Source organism: Mesoplodon densirostris, chromosome 16, assembly GCF_025265405.1.
Source record: "Mesoplodon densirostris isolate mMesDen1 chromosome 16, mMesDen1 primary haplotype, whole genome shotgun sequence".
Taxonomy (NCBI): domain Eukaryota; kingdom Metazoa; phylum Chordata; class Mammalia; order Artiodactyla; family Ziphiidae; genus Mesoplodon; species Mesoplodon densirostris.
The window spans coordinates 25,271,834-25,294,466 of NC_082676.1; the positions used below are offsets into that span (position 1 = coordinate 25,271,834).

Here is a 22,633-nt window from a genome sequence, read left to right on the forward strand (position 1 = left end):
ACAGGGGGGACCTTCAAGATGAAGGAGGAGTAAGACGTGGAGATCACTTTCCTCCCCACAAATACATCAAAAATACATCTACATGTGGAACAACTCCTACAGAACACCTCCTGAACGCTGGCAGAAGACATCAGACTTCACAAAAGGCAAGAAAATCCCCATGTACTTGGGTAGGGCAAAAGAAAAAAGAAAAAACAGAGACAAAAGAATAGGGATGGGACCTGCACCTCTGGGAGGAAGCTGTGAAGAAGGAAAAGTTTTCACACACTAGGAAGACCCTTCACTGGCAGAGACAGGGGGTGGGCGGGAGGGGAAGCTTTGGAGCCACAGAGGAGAGCACAGCAACAGAGGTGCAGAGGGCAAAGCGAAGAGATTCCCCCACAGAGGACTGGTGCCGACCATCACTCACCAGCCTGAGAGGCTTGTCTACTCAACCACTGGGGCGGCTAGTGGCTGGGAGCTGAGGCTAGGGCTTCAGAGGTCATATCCCAGGGAGAGGACTGGGATTGGCTGTGTGAACACAGCCTGAAGGGGGCTAGTGAGCCACAGCTAGCTGGGAGGGAGTCTGGGAAAATGTCTGGACCTGCCTAAGAGGCAAACGACCATTGTTTCGGGGTGTACGAGGGGAGGGGATTCTTTCCATGTCTGCCCACAGAAGGCAGAGTACCACCTAAATGAGCTCCAGAGATGGGTGCAAGCCATGGCTATCAGCTTGGACCCCAGAGACGGGCATGAAATGCTAATGTTGTTGCTGCAGCCACCAAGAATCCTGTGTGCAAGCACAGGTCACTATCCACACACCCCCCACCAGGAGTCTGTGCAGCACACCACTGCCAGGGTCCCGTGATCCAGGGACAAGTTCCCTGGGAGAACACACGGTGCACCTTATGTTGTTGCAATGTCACGCTGGCCTCTGCCACTGCAGGCTTGCCCCACATTCCAATTATAACTACTGTACCCCTCCCTCTCCCTGACCTGAGTGAGCCAGAGACCCCTAGTCAGCTGCTCCTTTAACCCTGTCCTGTCTGGGTGGGAACAGATGCCTGAGGTGACCTACACACAGAGGTGGGGCCAAAACCAAAGCTGAACCCCAAGAGCTGTGTGAACAAAGAAGAGAAAAGGAAATTTCTCCATGCAGCCTCAGGAGCAGCAGATTAAATCCCCACAATCAACTTGATGTACCCTGCATTTGTGGAATACCTGAATAGGCAATGAATCACCGCAAAATTGAGGCGGTGGACTTTGGGAGCAACTGAAGTCTTGCGGTCCGCTGTCTATGACTGATTTGTTTCTGACTTTTATGTTTATCTTAGTATAGTTTTTAGCACTTGTTATCATTGGTGGATTTGTTTATTGGTTTGGTTGCTCTCTTCTTTTATTATTATTTTTTATTTTAATAATTTTTAATAAGTTTAATTTTAATAATTTTTTTCTCCCTTTCCTTCTGAGCCGAGTGGCTGACAGGGTCTTGGTGCTCCAGCCTGGTGTCAGGCCTGAGCCTCTGAGGTGGGAGAGTTGAGTTCAGGACATTGGACCACCAGAAACTTCCTGGCCCCACATAATATCAATCCATGAGAGCTCTCCCAGAGACCTCTGTCTCAACGCTAAGACCCAGCTCCACCCAACGGCCAGCAAGCTCCGGTGCTGGATGCCCAGTGCCAATCAACTAGCAAGACAGGAGCACAACCCCAACCATTAGCAGAGAGGCTGCCTAAAATCATACTAAGTTCACAGACACCCCAAAACACATCACCAGACGTGGCCCTGCCCACCAAAAAGACAAGATCCAGCCCCACCCACTAGAACACAGGCACCAGTCCCCTCCACCAAGAAACCTACACAACCCACTGGACCAACCCCAACCACTGGGGGCAGACACCAAAAACAACGGGAATGGCAAACCTGCAGTCTGCAAAAAGGAGACCCCAAACACAGTAAGGTAAACAAAATGAGACAACAGAGAAATATGCAGCAGATGAAGGAGCAAGGTAAAAACCCACCAGACCAAACAAATGAAGAGGAAATAGGCAGACTACCTGAAAAAGAATGCAGAGTAATAATAGTAAAGATATCCCAAATCTTGGAAATAGAATGGAGAAAACACAAGAAACGTTTAACAAGGACCTAGAAGAACTAAAGAGCAAACAAACAATGATGAACAAAACAACAAATGAAATTAAAAATTCTCTAGGAGGAATCAATAGCAGAATAACTGAGGCAGAAGAACTGAAAAGTGACCTGAAGATAAAATAGTGGAAATAACTGCTGTGGAGCAGAATAAAGAAAAAAGAATAAAAAGAATTGAGGACAGCCTCAGGGACCTCTGGGACAACACTTAATGTACCAACATTCGAATTATAGGGGTCCCAGAAGAAGAAGAGAAAAAGAAAGGGTCTGAGAAAATATTTGAGGAGATTATAGTTGAAAACTTTCCTAATATGGGAAAGGAAATAGTCAATCAAGTCCAGGAAGAACACAGAGCCCCATACAGGATAAATCCATGGAGAAGCATGCCAAGACACAAATTAATCAAACTATCAAAAATTAAATACAAAGAAAAAGTATTAAAAGCAGCAAGGGAAAAGCAACAAATGACATACAAGGGAATCCCCATAAGGTTAACAGCTGATCTTTCAGCAGAAACTCTGCAAGCCAGAAGGGAGTGGGAGGACATATTTAAAGTGATGAGAGGGAAGAACCTACAACCAAGATTACTCTAACCAGCCAGGATCTCATTCAGATTCGAAAGAGAAATTAAAACCTTTACAGACAAGCAAAAGTTAAGAGAATTCAGCACCACCAAACCGGCTTTACAACAAATACTAAAGGAACTTCTCTAGGCAGGAAACACAAGAGAAGGAAAAGACCTACAAAAACAAACCCAAAACAATTAAGAAAATGGTAATAGGAACATACATATCAATAATTACCTAAATGTAAATGGATTAAATGCTCCAACCAAAAGACTGGCTGAATGGATACAAAAGTAAGACCTGTATGTATGTTGTCTACAAGAGACCCACTTCAGACCTAGGGACACATAGAGACTGAAAATGAAGGGATGGAAGAAGATATTCTATGCGTATGGAAATCAAAAGAAAGCTGGAGTAGCAATTCTCATGTCAGACAAAATAGAATTTAAAATAAAGACTATTATAAGAGACAAAGAAGGACACTATATAATGAGCAAGGGATCAATCCAAGAAGAAGATATAACAATTGTAAATATTTATGCACCCAACATAGGAGCACCTCAATACATAAGGCAAATGTTAACAGCCATAAAAGGAAATTGACAGTAACACAATCATAGTAGGGGACTTTAACACCCCACTTTCACCAATGGACAGATCACCCAAAATGAAAATAAATAAGGAAACACAAACATTAAATGACACATTAGACAATATGGACTTCATTGATATTTATAGGACATTCCATCCAAAAACAACAGAATACACTTTCTTCTCAAGTGCTCATGGAACATTCTCCAGGATACATCATATCTTGGGTCACACAAATCAAGCATTGGTAAATTTAAGAACACTGAAATCACATTAAGTATCTTTTCCAACCACAATGCTATGAGACTAGATATCAATTACAGGAAAAAAAAACTGTAAAAAATACAAACACATGGAGGCTAAACAATACACTACTAAATAACCAAGAGATCACTGAAAAAATCAAAGAGGAAATCAACAAATACCTAGAAACAGATGACAATGAAAACAAGATGACCCAAAACCTACAGGATGCAGCAAAAGCAGTTCTAAGAGGGAAGTTTATGGCAATACAATCCTACCTCAAGAAACAGGAAATATCTCAAATAAACAACCTAACCTTACACCTAAAACAATTAGAGAAAGAAGAACAAAAAAACCCCAAAGTTAGCAGAAGGAAAGAAATCATAAAGATCAGAAAGAAGTGAAAAAGAAATGAAGGAAACAATAGCAAAGATCAATATAATTAAAAGGTGGTGCTTTGAGAAGATAAACAAAATTGATAAACCATTAGCCAGACTCAACAAGAAAAAAAGGGAGAAGACTCAAATCAACAGAATTACAAAAGAAAAAGAAGTAACAACTGACACTGCAGAAATAAAAGGATCATGAGAGATTACTGCAAGCAACTATATGCCAATAAAATGGACAACCTGGAAGAAATGGACAAATTCTTAGAAAAGCACAACCTGCCCAGACTGAACCAGGAAGAAATAGAAAATATAAATAGACCAATGACAAGCACTGAAATTGAAACTGTGAGTAAAATCTTCCAACAAACAAAAGCCCAGGACCAGATGGCTTCACAGGCGAATTCTATCAAACATTTAGAGAAGAGCTAACACCTATCCTTCTCAAACTCTTCCAAAGTAGAGCAGAGGGAGGAACACTCCCAAACTCATTCTACGAGGCCACCATCACTCTAATACCAAAACCAGATAAAGATGTCACAAAAAAAGAAAATTACATGCCAATATCACTGATGGACATGGATGCAAAAATCCTCAATAAAATACTAGCAAACAGAATCCAACAGCACATTAAAAGGATCATACACCATGATCAAGTGGGTTTATCCCAGGAATGAAAGGATTCTTCAATATATGCAAATCAATCAATGTGATACACCATATTAACAAACTGAAGGATAAAAACCATATGACAGTCTCAATAGACGCAGAAAAAGCTTTCGACAAAATTCAACACCCATTTATGATAAAAACTCTCCAGAAAGTAGGCATAGAGGGAACCTACCTCAACATAATAGAGGCCATATATGACAAACCTACTGCAAACATCATTCTCAATGGTGAAAAACTGAAACCATTTCCTCTAAGATCAGGAAGAAGACAAGGTTGCCCACTCTCATCACTGTTATTCAACATAGTTTTGGAAGTTGTAACCATGGCAATCAGAGAAGGAAAAGAAATAAAAGGAATCCAAATCAGAAAAGAAGAAGTAAAGCTGTCACTCTTTGCAGATGACATGATACTATACATAGAGAATCCTAAAGATGCTACCAGAAAACTACTAGAGCTAATCAATGAATCTGGTAAAGTAGCAGGACACAAAATTAATGCACAGAAATCTCTTACATTCCTATACACTAATGGTGAAAAATCTGAGAGAGAAATTAAGGAAACACTCCCATTTACCACTGCAACAAAAAGAATGAAATACCTAGGAATAAACCTACCTAAGGAAACAAAAGACCTGTATAAAGAAAACTATAAGACACTGATGAAAGAAATTAAAGATGATACAAACAGGTGGAGAGATATACCATGTTCTTGGATTGCAAGAATCAACATTGTCAAAATGACTATACACCCAAAGCAATCTTCAGATTCAGTGCAATCCCTATCAAACTACCAATGGCATTTTTCACAGAACCAGAACAAAAAAATTTCACAATTTGTATGGAAATACAAAAGACCCCGAAAAGGCAAAGCAATCTTGAGAAAGAAAAACGGAGCTGGAGGAATCAGGCTCCCTGAATTTAGACTATACTACAAAGCTACAGTAATCAAGACAGTATGGTATTGGCACAAAAACAGAAATATAGATCATTGGAGCAGGATAGAAGCCCAGAGATAAACCCATGCACATATGGTCAGCTTCTCTTTGATAAAGGAGGCAAGAATATACAATGGAGAAAAGACAGTCTCTTCAATAAGTGGTGCTGGGAAAACTGGACAGCTACATGTAAAAGAATGAAATTAGAACACTTCCTAACACTGTATACAAAAATAAACTCAAAATGGATTAAAGAACTAAATGTAAGGCCAGACACTATAAAACTCTTAGAGGAAAACATAGGCAGAACACTCTATGACATAAATCACAGCAAGATCCTTTTTGACCCACCTCCTAGAGAAATGGAAATAAAACCAAAAATAAACAAATGGGACCTAATGAAACTTCAAAGCTTTTGCACAGCAAAGGAAACCATAAAAAAGACGAAAAGACAACCCTCAGAATGGGAGAAAATATTTTCAAACGAAGCAACTGACAAAGGATTAACCTCCAAAATATACAAGCAGCTCATGCAGCTCAATATCAAAAAAAAACCAATCCAAAAATGGGCAGAAGACCTAAACAGACATTTCTCCAAAGAAGATATACAGATTGCCAACAAAGACCTGAAAGGATGCTCAACATCACTAATCATTAGAGGAATGCAAATCAAAACTACAATGAGGTATCACCTCACATCGGTCAGAATGGCCATCATCAAAAAATCTACAAACAATAAATGCTGGACAGGGTGTGGAGAAAAGGGAACCCTCTTGCACTGTTGGTGGGAATGTAAATTGATACAGCCACTATGGAGAACAGTATGGAGGTTCCTTAAAAAACTAAAAATAGAACTACCATATGATCTAGCAATCCCACTACTGGACATATACTCTGAGAAAACCATAATTCAAAAAGAGACATGTACCACAATGGTCAGTGCAGCACTGTTTACAATAGTCAGGACATGGAAGCAACCTAAGTGCCCACTGACAGATGAATGGATAAAGATGTGCCACATGTATACAATGGAATATTACTCAGCCATAAAAAGAAACGAAATTGAACTATTTGTAGTGAGGTGGATGGACCTAGAGTCTGTCACACAGAGCGAAGTAAGGCAGAAAGAGAAAAACAAATACCGTATGCTAACACATATATACAGAATCTAAAAAAAAAAAATGTTTCTGATGAATCTAGTGGCAGGACAGGAATAAAGACACAGACGTAGAGAATGGACTTGAGGACATGGGGAGGGGAAAGGGACAAAGTGAGAGAGTAGCGTTGATATATATACACTACCAAATGTAAAATAGCTAGTGGTAAGCAGCTGCATAGCACAGGGAGATCAGCTCGGTGCTTTGTGACCACCTAGAGGGGTGGGATAGGGAGGGTGGGAGGGAGATGCAAGAGGAAGGAGATATAGGGATATATGTAGACATTTAGCTGATTCACTTTGTTATACAGAAGAAATTAACACAACATTGTAAAGCAATTATAGTCCAATAAAGATGTTAAAAAATAAAGCAAAAAAGACAACAGATAACAATAATTGGTGAGGATGTGGAGAAAAGTGAACCTTTGTGGACTGTTAGTGCGAATATAAATTGGTACAGCCACTATGGGAAATAGTATGGAGGTCCCTCGAAAAATTAAAAATAGAACTACCATATGATCTAGCAATTCCACTTCTGGGTGGAAAACAAAAGGAAACGAACCCACTAAATTGAAACATATATGAATAATATATGTTCAGTGAACAATAATGTTCATTGCAGCATTATTTATGACAGCTGAGCTGTGGAAGCAATCTAAATATCCACTGATATATGAATGGATAAAGAATATGTGGTATATATACACAATGGATTATCATCAACTACAAACAAGAATGAAATCTTGCCATTTGCCACAACATGCCACAACTTATGCTAAGTGAGATAAGTCGGACAGAAAAAGACAAATACCATATGTTTTCACTTACATGTGAAATCTAAAAAAACAAAACAAAACAGAAATAGACATAGATACGGAGAACAAACTGTATCAGAGAACAGAGAACAAACTGATTGCCAGAGGGGACAGCTATAGGCGGTTGGGTGAAATAGGTGAAGGAGATTAAGAGGGACAAACTTCCAGTTATAAAATACATAAGTCACAAGATGTAATATACAGCATAAGAAATATAGTCAATAATACTGTAATATCTTTGTACAGTGACAGATGGTTTTTAGACCTATCATGGTGATCATTTCGTAACGTATTTAAAGGTCAAATCACTATGTTGTACACCTGAAACTAACATAATAGTGTATGTCAACTATACTTCAATAAATAAATAAATAAAATTTATGTGGAAATGCAGAAGTTCAAGAATAGCCAAGACCTCTTGGGGAAGACCAGAAACATGAAAAACTTATTCTATTCTGTATTAAGTCTCATTATAGTAGCTACAGTATTTGACACAGCATGGAATTGGCACAAAGACGAACTAATAGATAAACAGAAAAAAAATGGACATCCCAGGACCAGATTCACATACAGAACATTGGTAAATTATAAAAGGAATTGATGGTTTTTTCAGTACACAATCCTGGGTAAACTGGATAACCATATGGAAGAAAAAAAGGAGACCTGACCTTACAGCATATCTTAAAATCAATTCCAGGTGGACAACGTTGTCAGACTACATTGCCACTAGCTATATTTAATTAAATTAATTAAAGGAAATAAAATATAAAATTCAGTGCAACAGACATACTGGCTACATTTCAAGTGCTCAATACCTGCATCATATTGGCTGTCATATTGGACAGCACAGATAGAGAATAGTTCCATCATTGCAGAAAGTTCTATTGGACAGCACTATTCTAAAAGAAATTATAGGAGAATATCTTTATGACTTAAGTAGGAAAAAATTTCTTAAACAGAATTTTTTTAAAAGATGCTAACCATAAAAGAAAAGCTTGAAAAATCCAATTCAATTAATTTAAATTTAAATTTAAATTAGGAACTTCTTTTCAACAAATAACACTATAAAGACTATAATGTAAGCCACAGAATGGAATAAGAGCCAGGTTTAGGGTGAGGCAAGTGAGGTGCTAAGCTTGGACACAATTTTTAAAGGGGCACCATAAAAACCCCTCAGTAATCAAAACAAATAAGATGTTATGCAATATTTTTAAAAAGCAGAGTTAATTTTTTAAAATCCATGATGAGCAAAATGTCATAATTTTAAATAAAGATAGGTATCAGTATTTCTGAGTTTTCCTTTGCCTCAGGCTCCAATATGATTTGACAGCATTGTGGGAAATGATATTTGCAACATGTACACAATAATGTCCATAATATTTAAAGAACACTTATAGACCAATAAAAATGTCAGACAACCTGACAGAAGAATAGGTTCAAGACCTGAAAGTTATTTCACAAAACAGTATATCCAAATGGCCAATAAATATATTAAAAGGTGCTCAACTTCATTAGTCATCAAGGAAATATAAATTAAAATAAGAAAGCATTCCACTACTCTCCCACCAAAATGGCTAAATGTAAAAGACAGACAATACCAAGTGTTGAGGAGGATATAGAAAAAAACAGAAATCTCAGACATGGCTGGTGGGAGTGTAAATTGATGCAACTAATTTGGAAAACTGGCAGTATCTCTTAAAGCAGAACTCACACATCCTAAAATTCAGCAATTCCATTTCTAGATATACCCAATAGAAATGCATTCATATGTTCAGCAAAAAACTTCATAAATGTTCCTAATAGAACTGTTCATAAGAGTCCCCAACTGGAAACAACCCAAATGTCCATCAATAAGGCAATGGATAAATAAATTGTGGTACATAAATTCATGAAATATTATAGAGCAATGAAAATAAAATATTACTACACGTAGGAATTCCCTGGTGATCCAGTGGTTAGCACTCTACCCTTCCACTGCAGGGGGCAAAGAGTTCGATCCCTGGTCGGGGAACTAAGATCCCACAAGCCGCGTGGTGCAGCCAAAAAACAACAACAAAAAAACCAACCAAACAAACAAAATAAAACCAAAACCCCCCAAAATATTACTACATGCAATAACATAACTGAATCTTACAAACGTAATATTAAGCAAAAGAAGTCACACATCAAAGTATATACACACATACATAAACCCTCAAACAGGCAAAACTTAATTATGGTGTTAGAAGTCAGGTTAGTGGTTGCCCTTGGGAAGAAAGGGACTTAAAGAGGGCATGAGGGGGTTCTGGGTACTGGTAATGTACTATTTCTAGATCTAGGTTTAGGTTTCCTGGGTGTGTTTATGTGGTGAAAATTCGTCAAGCTGAAGGCTTTTTTGTCTAATAGAAACAGAAAAACTTTCAATAACAACTTTACTTAAAAGAAAATAAAAGTGTGTCCAGACCATTCAGGATCCCAGTGAAGAGGGAGATCAAGATTTTAAAAATTAAGCCATCAATCAAGTGATAAAGTCAGCTGTCACAACTGTCTCTCTCTGACCCCACTCCCTCTCCCCTAGCTAAGGCAGATATTTTCCGCCATCATCTTATCCACAAGTAGGGGAAGCTAGTCTTTGTCTTCCCATTTGATGCGTGGAAAGATGGCTGCCCTGAGTGGGTCAATGACTAGATTAAGGCCTCACAGGCTGTTAGAAGTAGATGCAGGACTAGAAACTGGTCTCCTAATTCCTATTCCTGAGCTTTGTGCACCAGGGCCTGCTGCTCCTGTGAATCAGGTCACCTGACCACACTGAAGGTCCAATCCGTGAATGCCTTCACTAGGGTCCAGTGAATTTTTCTCTGTGTCCCTAACTTACAGTGTCGCTAAGGGTGGGGATGGCCTCCTAATTTATTTCACAGTTGAACTAACTTAAAGCAGATACCTAGTCAGTCATCACTGTATACACTTCTCTGGAAGCAAATGTCAAACGGTGCAACTACAGGACATAAGGAGGCAGTTTTTTTATTATTATTATTATTTTTTTTTTTTGCGGTATGCGGGCCTCTCACTGTTGTGGCCTCCCCCGTTGCGGAGCACAGGCTCCGGACGCGCAGGCTCAGCGGCCATGGCTCACGGGCCCAGCCGCTCCGCGGCATATGGGATCCTCCCAGACCGGGGCACGAACCCATATCCCCTGCATCGGCAGGCGGACTCTCAACCACTTGCGCCACCAGGGAGGCCCAGGAGGCAGTTTTAAATAACCACTTTTCCCCCTTCTAAAAGTCCAATTACTGACTGTATTGAATGAGGCCTGATGGCACTTGAGAGCAGAACAAACCAATGTGAAACACATTCCGGATGGGATACTGTCTGCAGTGATTATTTCTAAACAAATGAAAAGTCATACTTATCATCTTTTAAATAAGATTTAAATTGTGGTTTAGAATGTTTTGAATTTAGTACTTTTGCTCCAAGCTGATTCTTCTTAAAAACACCTGAATATAAAGAAAGAATCTGTAAGCACGGGTTTTGGGAACAGATGGAGACAAGAACTGGTGGCTGTCTAGCAGGCAATTTATGGCTGTGTCCTACCTGTGTGTGGGCCATCAGAAGGGCTTATGGACCTCTCCCCCACTGCAATGCCCCCATTCTTCTTCTTTTTCCTCAAGAGAGCTGCCTTTTGAGCAAAATGCAGACCTCTAGGGGCTCTAGGGACTATTTTGGCCCCAAGACCCAGCTGCATAGGTATTCAAATTGGATACCGACTTTAGCTTTACAGTTCTTTCCAATTTTCTCCCCAAAATCTGAATAAGTGTTCCCTACCCAACTGAAGTCAGTTTTCTCTCAAGCCATGATCTATTTCTTTGTGCACATTCTCCCTGAACTATATTCTTTCTTATGTCAATCAAAGATGACACTCTGCTACCATCCACCATCCCCCCAACCCCAACACATACACCGACATCTGATTTTTTTGGTTTCTATTTTCTATTTCTCTTCTATAATAGCTCTTCTCTCTTTTTGACTAGTGTCCTGGCTCTTTTGTCCAACTTTGAACACTTGGGCTCCTTTGCTTCCTCATGCTGGACTGTAACTGCATCTTTGCTAGAATGCTTACCCATATGTAGAAATGCTTGGAAGAGAGAAAGATTCATGGTGTAACTGAAAGATGGCAAGTTTTATGTTATTTTAACTTTTGATATTCCTTCAGACTGTCTTGAAGAACCAGAAACAGCCCTTTCCCAGATTGCATTCCAACCCCGAGCCACTTACACAAAATGAGGGTTACTGCACTAGACAGTAAAACCGCCAATTAAAACAATTGTCTTGAATTGGGTTATATATTTCCTTATAGCCTTGAATAGTCTCAGGACTCCAAAGCAATTGAATCTGGTATGTGGTTTCCTAGACCCACAGGTCTGTTTTTCAAAGCCTCAACCTGAGAGAGACTGAAACCAAACACTTCAACCACAATTTACTTCTTCTGAGGTAAAGATCGGTCTCTTTTCTACATCTGTCTGACAGGATGTTTGGGTGACCAAATCAAAAGGCTATAACGAGCCCTCCATTCCTGGTAATTACCTTTGCATGGGGCCAGCCTGCTGAGGGTTGTGCCCAGAATGAAGCCATCAGTGTCAGTGCCCCTATCCTTAATGAGGTCCCTGTGGTTTAAGCAGAGCAGATGCAGACACATGCCCTACCTCCAACACGAGTGAGAGTCTTTTCCTGCATTTTCAGAGCAGTTGGACCAAAGGAACTATTGTAACTTCATGCTTCCAGTGTATGGTTCCATTTCTCCCTGGATTTGTTTTTCATATTATCTGTGTTGTCGGTTCATTGCAACATGGCTGCTCCCTCCACGAAGGTTCTTCTCCTTTCCTACACGTATCTCAATAGAGCTCTGCATTGTGGTACAGTGAAAGGCACAAACCTGCAGCCTTCTCTTCTTTGGTACTATCTCAGGTAACTGTACACAAGGCATGGGCAGGGGCCGGCTGCATTTACAATAATCTGGGTGCTCAGATATAGGAAAATTCACACCCGAATAAGAAACTGTGATTACGAAACTTCAATTAGTGGAACGTACCAGGCAAAAATCATTTAGGCACCGAGGGCTTGGGGAAATTTTTACTATATAAGAAACAAAGAAAGTAGAAGAAAATGAGGAAGAAGAAGGAGGGGAGAGAAAGGAAAGAGAAGAGGAAGAAAAAGAGAAGAAGAAATTGAGCTCATAGATATCATACTAAGCATAGATATCGCACTGTACCGAAATACCCGCTGAGAAAGAGAAAGAGATTTCTTCCTCCCACACTGGGCTCACCTCTCGCTCTACAGGGCACTGTTCCGGTAATCGCCAGTAGAAGCTTTCTGTGGTCAACAATAGATAATTCCAGATCAAAAGAAGGGTTCTGAAATCAAGATGTCGTTTTTTAGATCTATGGGCTCTCCAAGTGGAATCCAGGGATCTCTGGTGGATCGGCAAAGATTCTTCCAATCGTTCTGTGGGCTGGGTCAGTATGCAAGGCACAGAAGTATATTGGGTGGTTTGTTTTTTTCTCCTTTGAAACAATATTTTCCACTGTGGATTTCGATCAAAACTTAAATGCATCAAAACAAACATGTTTAAAGGGAGCTACAAATAATCACAGGGATTCAGCAAAAACAGCTCAAAAGTGGTTTTTTGTTTGTTTGTTTGCTGGCTTGTTTATTTAGTCTAGTAAATAGGTGAGACACTCCTGTTTTGCTCAAATAGTCTAAGGACTAAAAACTTTGAGACTCACCAGTCCAGATGAAAAGACGAACCTTGCAAAGCACACGTCTTTGAGGGGAAGAAAGTCAGGTCCTTTCTCCCCTGAGTTTCCCATTTCCCGGTGTCATTTAGTTCCTGGTCCTCTCTCTCTGTACTGCTTTTTAGCTCAGTGCCCACAGCTCTGAAGTCAGAAGCAGCCACTGCCAAGAAGAACCCTTCTCTGCTGCCATGGCTGTCTTTACTCAGGTTTCTCTTCCAGGGAGCAAGAGCTCAGGTGTGGGGTGAAGGAGGTGTCAATTGCAGCTGCAGCTTGGGAAGGTCTGTTTTTCCTCATCCCAGCCCCACAGCAAGAGTTAACCCCAGGAGAGCCTCGGCTGCTGGAGGGGAGTTTTGTGAGCTATCTAATGACCCAAGTGTTACCCATATATTGTAGCACAACAAAGCTGTCAGGCCATCTAGGCTGCTCAGATGCCATGAGATAAAATTTAGTACTTATGTCTATGTCTGCCTTTCCCTCTCTAACAGAGCAATGTGTACATTCAGCTATTTGTTGGACCAATTTGCACAGTCATGGTTTCTTAGAAGAATTTCAAAACAGATGCGCTGCCTATACTGCAGGTAAACAGTGTGGGAGCCGTAAATTAGAATGGACTCAGAGGCCTGTAATTGGATTTTGCTGAAGTATTTGCAACACCATTTACCTATTCGGATAATTCTGTCACATGTACAAAGTGCTCTCAGATACCTCAGATGTCACCCTTAATTACTCAGATGCTGTTAGCTCTCTCAATCCTTTGGTGCAGACCCACTCAAGAGTAAAGGAAGCAATGTTCTTCTCACCTTGCTTGATAAGGTGAAAAGAACTTGTTCACTCTTCAAATGTGATTGAAAAAAAAAAAGGAAAGAAAGAAAGAGGAAAAAAACCAGTCCCAACATCTGAATGGAATTTATTACGTACCTCTCTGGGACCCCCTGGGTCTTGAATGTTTCAGCTAAGGATTCCCTCTTCCAAAGTCTGCAGAAGCTCAAGGACCCGCAGCCTGTCAGGGAATGATACTTTGTTGCCAGTTACTGCAAGTTGGTTTAAATATGCTGTCAAGATGCTGTAGCTGTGACCAAACCCCTGGCAGGGGGAGGCGGGGCAGAACGTGCCACGTAAGCATGCTTCTGTGTTTCTGTGTGGACACCCAGTGGGAAGGATAGTTGCCACTTCTGGAGAAACTGAAGGTTCTCTACTGTATTACATGATATGCTAGCCCTAGAATCTGCCTCATGCAGGTAAAGTCCACAAACTTACTCATGTCTTGAGGAGATCTATGTTTGATTCCTATTATGGCTAATGTTTCTGGATTCCTTGGGTATCAAGAAAGGGGATCAGAGTTATCAGAAGACCTGGTTTCAGCTCCGACTGCCGCTTACAAGCTCTAGGATTTTAAACTAATGTATCTGCTTTCTCTGAGCTTCAGTTTATTGGTACCATGGGTAAATAATATCCTCAATGGAGGTACTGGGGAATGAATTGAGATAATGATATGCAAACTGCCTGGTGGTGTTCCGTGCACATGAACTGTGTGTGAATCTGGGGGAGCACATTGTGGCAAATGACAACTCAGCCTTGAAAGAGGAAGACCCCATAATTATAATGGGAGCCCAGGGAAGGGCTTCAGTGACTGCTAATACCCTGGTTTACTGCAACTTTTTGGAGGATGTTTGTTCTTAAGTTGAAATGGCGGAAAACGCACTGAACTGGAAGTTCAGCAATCAGTGTTCTAGTCTTGACTCTAGTAACAACAAAGCTAGATGAGTTTGGGCAAGTCATTTAATCTCTTTGTGTTTGTATATATAATAGTGAGAGTCATACTTTCCTTTTCCAAAGTTTAGCATCATTGTGATGCTTAAATAAGATAGAGTCTATACAAAAATATATAGAACACATTAAAATATAATTAATTTTGGTCAAAAGCTTCAAAACAATCCTATCAACCTATCAGTGCCTAACACATTCTGGCACATGTGTCTGATACTTAATCCTGTTTCTGTGGCTGATAGGAATGAGTTATAACTGGCAATGTCCTCACTGAATTCACCCAAATAGCCAGTCCCTTGCGTTCTGTGTATAGCCCTTGAGGGGCAATGAGAAATAACATCAGGAGAGGAGCAAAGGCTGAACTCCAGCTTTTCTAAATTTCCTACGAATGCATGGTTGGAGCTTCTAGAACGAGGGCTATGTCTTTGATGGCTAGAATTGAGGGTCCTGTTTGGAGCCAAAGGGCTTCAGGAGATTGCTCCCTGTTTTGACTTAAGCATATAGTGGAGCAGGTCAGGAGGTCTGGGAGGCAGGGACAGTATCATCTTTGCAACTTGCTGAAGCTTAAGACAAAATCCCACCCTTAAATCCCTGATCACGCAACCTTGTAAACACTTACTTTCAACAGTAGCCAAGAAGGAGAACCATTCTCTCTATCAGATTTTTCATTTCCCTTCGCATCCAAGAAAATACCTGCAGAAGAAAGTTGGGAAAACTCATGTTTATTTGTTTTTGTTTTATTGTTTGCTTTTGCTTTTTCTTCCACGACCCAGCATACTGCAGATCTGCCCTGGGTGAACAGATTATGGGAGAGGTTTATGGAGCAGGCTTTCAACTCTGAGGCACTGAGGCTCTACCCCTTTCTTATAGTAAAAGTTTACCTGGAATGTTCCTCCCATTTATGGGTCAGCCTGGGCCCTAAAACAAAGCCAGCTGCCCCAAACTCTTCTGCATGGACATGGAGACTTGTGGACATAGAGCTTTTCCCACAAATGCTGCCTTTTACAGGAAGCCACTGAAGTGATGGGCTGGGGTTGGGGAGCAGGGAGGCAGCAGGTGGACAGTGAGAATTAGGATTCAATTTTTCCTTGGGTGCCTTGGCCTTGGTCTGCAAAGCAGAAGACACTGTGAGCTATCCCAGTTCCAGGCATGCAGCACCTCCTTCCCAAAACTTGTTTAGTGTCCTTAAACAATCCCCGCTCACGTAGCAGTAAGAACAGGAACGCACTGGAACTAACAGAAGCCCTGGCATTTAAAGTCCTAAAGCAGATCCAACTCCAGGCTTCCACATTAGAACCATGCAGTTTATCTTTTTAGAAGGAGTCATTAGCATGCATTTCGTTTTAATGCTTATGGATTCTATCTACCTCAGAAGCATCTTGGAAAAATCTAAGATAAATCTAAAAATCTAAGAAAAATCTTAGAGAACCTGTATCTAGTTAGATTCACAGTAAACAACTAGATAAAGGGCTGCTAGTTTAATATTTTTAAGGTGTGGGGTATGTCAGTTCATTAGAGATAAGAGTAAATTGGGACAGTTTTCGTTTGGGGGGCATCTGGTCAGGAGGCCTTTAGGGGACCAGGATGTTCCAGGGAGTGGATAATCCCATTCTCTGGCCTTTATTGTTTGAACTTTTTTTTTTTTTTTTTTTTTTTGCGGTATGCGGGCCTCTCACCGTTGTGGCCTCTCCCGTTGCGGAGCACAGGCTCCGGACGCACAGGCTCAGCGGCCATGGCTCACAGGCCCAGCCGCTCCGCGGCATGTGGGATCCTCCCGGACCGGGGCACAAACCCGTGTCCCCTGCATTGGCAGGCGGACTCTCAACCACTGTGCACCACGGAAGCCCCTATTGTTTGAACTTCTACCAATCTGGGTCTGAAGAGAGTGGAAATGGGCTATGAGTTCAAGGACAGGAGGGCCCTTAGGTAGGGGGGCTATACTTGTGAGTACAGGGCTGCCAGGATTGGGATAGGCACAACCCTCTTACTCCCAAAACTTGTTCCCTGGCTGGCCCTCCTTCCTCTAGTTTTTCAGGCCCTGTGATCTTTACTGCAAAGCAAACCATATGGTTTTGATTCTGGCTCCTGGCTTACTGAGAGTGTTTCATGTCTCCAGCGGCAGGAAGCCCTCCAGCCTCTTTAAGCAGCTGCTCTGGTATCTAAGAGAGGAGGCCAGCTCTTTTGGACTCCCTCACCAGCTGGGCATGGCAGCCCAGTGGAGGGCAACACACAGTGTGGAGAAAGGATAACAAGAATGGCTGTAGGGGTGAGGAAACACTCCTGGGATTCACAGAAGTGGACTCCAGGCTCTCCCACTTGTGTGTATCTGTCCAAAGAATTGACTTTTTCCCCTTAATGCTGCCCCTGGGTTTCCATTTGAGTGTTCCTGGACAAGGGAGAGCAGCACCTAGTCCTTCTGGAAGTGATAGGGGAGGGAAATCCCTTAAAAGGGACCACACAAAGCATCTAATCCCATGGATTGGTGCTTCAGTCAGATGAACTTCTGGTGAGTTTCAATGGGATTCACTGGAAGAAAATTCTGTGATTTGAGTGGTAGGGACAGTGGAGGTTACGGGAAGTCAATCACTTCTCAGAAGGGATTGAAGCTACTCTATTGTGAAAGGGATGCCGGTATACTGACAGGCTAATGAAAGTCTTGAAGCAATCGTTTTGTTTATTTATATAATCCTTTATAATTTTCAGTCATTTGATCTTGTCTCTAGGCCTGTGCTCTTGCTGACCTTTCCACTTGAAATTTTTTTCTGCAGATCCCCATATGGCTTTCTCCTTCTTATCCTCCAGATTTCAGTGTTTCCTTGTCAGAGAGGGCTTACCTGACTAATGTCTCTTCACTCCCTGTCACATCACTTTATTTCCTTTCTATAACTCATCATTATTTGAAATTATCTTGTTCCTTTACTTGTTTTGGTCCAGTTATTCAACCATAATGTAAGCTCTATGAAAGTGTCCCATCTATCTTGTTCACTGCTGTATCCTCAATGCCTAGAATAGTGCATGCAGAACAGCAGGTATTCAATAAATATGTGCTGAATGAGTGGAGTGGGTTGGGAGAGCTAGCCAAGAAAATCTAGGTAAAACTGGGACGAGATGCATATGGTCAGAAAGAACAGAAATGATCAGGAGAGGAAATTGAGACCAGTAATCAAAATTTCCTGAGAAGTGGAAATAGAAAGTGAAAATAAAAGAACTACATTTTGCCTGATGCGTTGCAGCTTTCAGCAAATGCAACAAATGTTTGTTAAGTACTCCTACTCCTAGGTGGCAAGCATTAAGCTAAGAGCTGTGGATACAAAGATGAATGAAGTCATAGGATGGGGAGAATGAATGAAGAGGAGGGGGAGAGGAAGTAACCTCAGTAGTTGCTCTTTCAAGCCATTCACTGAGTTCACCGATAAAGAGACACATAAAAAACAGCTACATGAAAATGGGACAGAGACTATCAGGAGTGTCAGTGAACTTCAGTAAGGGGAACATATTAGTGGAAACTACAGAGCAGATGATATTTTATTTGGGCCTGAAGATAAGTAAAGAGTTCATCAGGCAGAGAGGAAGAAAAAAGGTATTCCAGGCAAGGAAACAACATGAGCAAAGGCACGGAGGCATGAAAGTACTTCTTATGCTTTGAAAACAGCAAGCAGACCAAATTGTTCCTGTGACAAGAGTATAGTGTACATGGGGGAATGGCTAGACATGAGGCTAGAAACAGATGAAATGAAGTGGCGAAGGGCTGGCCTTATTATGGGCCACACTAAAGAATGTGATCTTAATCAAATCAGAAAAACCTAGATTTTGTGAAATTCTTGGATCCTCATATGACCCTTGATTAATAGTGGTATATTAGCAAATTCTCTCCAACTATAAAAAAAAATCAATCAAAGGACTCTTGGCTTGATGCCCAGATGTCTCATTGTACAATACCTTACAGGTGTGACCTCAATACAGTCCAGCTGAGGGTCTGGGAGAAGTGCTAGCCCTGGATGCTGGGCTCCCCCACTCTCACCCAAGGTCAGGCTGAGATGCTGGTGTCCCACCAAGGGTCTCATATAGCTGGGCTCAGGCTACATCCTGTGAATGAACTACAAGGGCTCTAGGTAGCTCTGCAAGGGGCAGATGCCAATGGACAAGCTAGGGTGAGACAAGCAAGGTATGCGTCTAAGGTGCAAAATTTAACGGGGTGACAAAAATGTCAGTAATCAAAATAAGGATATTTTAATTAAATATTAAAAAATAAAAATTTATACAAAAATAAATCAGTAATCAAGATTGCTCTCTTCTGTTATTCCATTATCCAGTTCATTATTCAAGGGTTAGATGTGGTCTTGGGGTAATTCTCTCATAGGTTCTTCAAACTCCTTCCAGAGATCAGGCCTAAATGAGGTCAGCCCCAGTGAATTGGAACGTGGGAGCACCAGCTCCATCCTCCCTAGTCAATCTGGGACCTACACAGAAGATGGGGGAGCCTAAGCTTGCTGCTTACTGTCCACGTGAAGCACGCCCCAGTCTGAGGCTGGAACACTGTCAGTGTGGATCTCTACCTGCAGTATGGCCTACCGCCTCTTCCTGGAGAGGCTCCATACTCTGGGAACAAAGTGTGAGATAAGCAGTGCTTTAGTGTTTGACAGGCTAACCTGCTTGAGGAATTAACTGTCTTATTTTCTGTGGTGTCAGCCATTTCTGTTCTTTGTGAAAGAATGAACTATTCCTATCTTCTACACTGGACATCCCAAAAGAGTAACTGAGGGCCTTTTGTTCTGGAGATCAGGGCTTCATTCGCCTCAGAAAAGAAAAATAAAAGAAATCAACAGGCCTTTGTTTTTGAAATCAGCCCAGGTCTCAGAGGGGATACGGCTGTTTTGTATGCGACAAAGAAGGGCTCTTAGGATTAGAGGAGGGCAGAGGAGAGAGAATTTCCTGAGCCTGGCTCTGAAAGGGATGGTGCTAAGGGGCACTGCAGTCTCCTTGAGCAGCCAGGTCCTGCTCCCGCTCTCCTACAGACCCCTGGCACAGTAGGACCTTGAATGGGGATGACTTTGTGCTCAAAGAGGTGACCAAAGGCACTGCTATTTTGGAGCCTCAGCAGAGGTCTCTATGCCCCAGTTAGGCCTAGAGAAAGGGTCCTAGAACAGACAGTTGTCACGGGCAAAGAGCTCCAAAGGCGGCAGGCACTGAGAGACATTTCTGAAATACCTGTGAGCTCCTGAAAAGAGAACCAAGATTGGATTTTCCACCCACTGATGGATGGGAGCCAAGGATATTTAATTTAGAGAACTACAGAAATATGACATTCACAACCTGTGTGTCATGGAACAAAGTTATACCTGTTAAACAGTGTTTAATGCCAGCCTTCACATTTTCCTTTAAAGTATTTAGGTTTCCTGGCTCAAAGAAACCCCCAGCTTGATTTGTTTAACCCTGCCTCTCAGGAGTTGGAGGCTAGAAGTGTTCCAGGATATGGGTATGGGTATGCATGCTGCTCTGTGAGTGTGCCTCACACTTGAGCACCTATTCCAGTCAGCCTCATGTCAAGTTAGTAGGAGCCTGAGTCAAAGTGGGAGGAAAGGGAACTGGGCGGAGTGGCACACAGACTGGGACTGCTCAGCGCTGGGACTCCCTAAGCCTTACTGTGAAGTCCATCCACAAGTCTGCACTGCCCCCAGGTGGCCACATCAGAGCTCTGGTTTGGGGAGAAGAATATCTGAGCTGTGTGTGTCTCAGTGGAACTCTTTGGAGACCCAGTAGTGGGGAGAAGCCAAGACATTTGATCATCAGATTGGGTACTGGAACGTTTAAGGAATGCCTTTCTTCAACATCACTATGTAATTTTTGGCATAAACTTAAAATATATTCAGAGAAATCAATTCAGTTCACTGCCTAAAATGTTCAGGGACTTAGGGCAAGAGGATGCTAGGTAACTGAGGTTAGCTAAAATAATTTTTCAGTTTTTACCATTGAAGACTTTTTTAAAAAGCTAAGATTAATTTTCTGACATTCAGTCATTCAAACAACTATTGGGGGCTTAGTTTATGCCATGCACTCTACTAGAAATGGTGGATATAAAGACATTGTCTCTGCCTACAAAGAGCTTACGGTCCAGAAAAAGAGATAAGTATAATATAATTATAAAAATAAATAATAGGGCTTCCCTGGTGGCGCAGTGGTTGAGAGTCCGCCTGCCGATGCAGGGGATACGGGTTCGTGCCCCGGTCTGGGAAGATCCCACATGCCGCGGAGAGGCTGGGACCGTGAGCCATGGCCGCTGGGCCTGTGCGTCCGGAGCCTGTGCTCCGCAATGGGGGAGGCCACAACAGTGAGAGGCCCGCATACAGCAAAAAAAAAAAAAAAAAAAAAAAAAAAAAAAAAAAAAATAAATAAATAAATAATAAATGAGCCTTGTGCATTGATAGAGGTATATATAACATATGCCATCACCTTATGGACCAGGGGATGGGGCTAGTCAGGGAAGGCTTCTCAGGAGAAGTGATATCTGAGCTGAACCTTAAATGATGAATAGGATTTAGCTATGTGGGGTTGGGGAGTTGACAACAGAAGGAGACCACATTTCAGACAGAAAGGCCAGTCAGTGATAGCAAATATGTGGAGGGAAATAAGGATGGGGGCAGGAAGGGCCCAAAGGTCAGGAGAAACAGACAGGGAGAGCCTTATATATATCAGATTAAGGAGCCTGGACCATATCCTGTGATGCTGCTGAAACATTTTATTAAGCAGGAGAGACATATGGTCAAACTTAATTTACAAATATTGTGCTAGCAGAGGTGTGGAGGGTAGATTGATGTGACGTATCTGGAGACAAGAAGACCAGAGAAAATAATCAAGGTTAAAGCAGAATAATACAGGGGAAAGAAAAATGAGCACCTGAATTAGTAAGTTTGGGATAGAAGCAACAGACCTAAGGGCCTTGGATGCAAGGGGATGAGGGCAAAGCAAAAATCAAGGAAGGCTCTCTAGCGTCTAGCTCAGGTGACTGTGTGGCTGATGGTATCACCAATTAAATGCTAAATTCCGAAGGAAGAGAAGGGCTGAGTGAAGAAGTGGGTGAGTTCCGTTTACTCTACCATATCTGTGGGATACACTGAAATAGAGTTATCTAGCAATCTATTAGAAATAAAAACTAAGGTTCTGGGGAGAGATTTAAGCTAGACATGCAGACTTGGGTGTTACTGGCATATAGGTTATAATTAAAACCAGGGGAACAGATGAGATCACCTAGGGAGAATGGGAATAGAGAAAAGGACAGAAATCCAAGGACTAAACTCTGGAATGGGTTAGGAAAGCTTTGGTCATATTGTCTTGTACATTTTTCTAGGACTTTGGAGTTTACCAATTGCTTTTATATCTCTTGTCTTACTCAATTCTCATCTGAGGTGTTCTGTAAACTAACTGGTAAAGGCAGGTGTGATTGTGCTGACGCCAAGACTGCAATAGATCCAATCCACTGGATGAGCAGGAGGTGGGAGCCAGCAGTCCCCCGCTTATATCCTTCACAGAGGATATTCCCAGCTGTTGACTCAGAGCCCTAGGTTAGCGTGACCCAGTGTGAATTCTTAAAAGGACTTGAAAGAGAAAGAC

At 41.6% G+C, this 22,633-nt stretch overlaps 1 protein-coding gene across 1 annotated transcript in view; it reads right to left on the reverse strand.

Moving 5' to 3' along the window:
- ASIP (agouti signaling protein) overlaps positions 1-14,221 on the reverse strand; it is a 100,413-nt gene extending 86,192 nt beyond the window's left edge. Inside the window, exons 1-2 of the mRNA XM_060078490.1 lie at positions 14,177-14,221; positions 12,790-12,877 (exon numbers count right to left, since the gene is read on the reverse strand). The gene's annotated coding sequence lies outside the window, so the exon portion shown is untranslated. The remainder of the gene's footprint in view (positions 1-12,789; positions 12,878-14,176) is intronic.
- Positions 14,222-22,633: the final 8,412 nt, after the last annotated feature.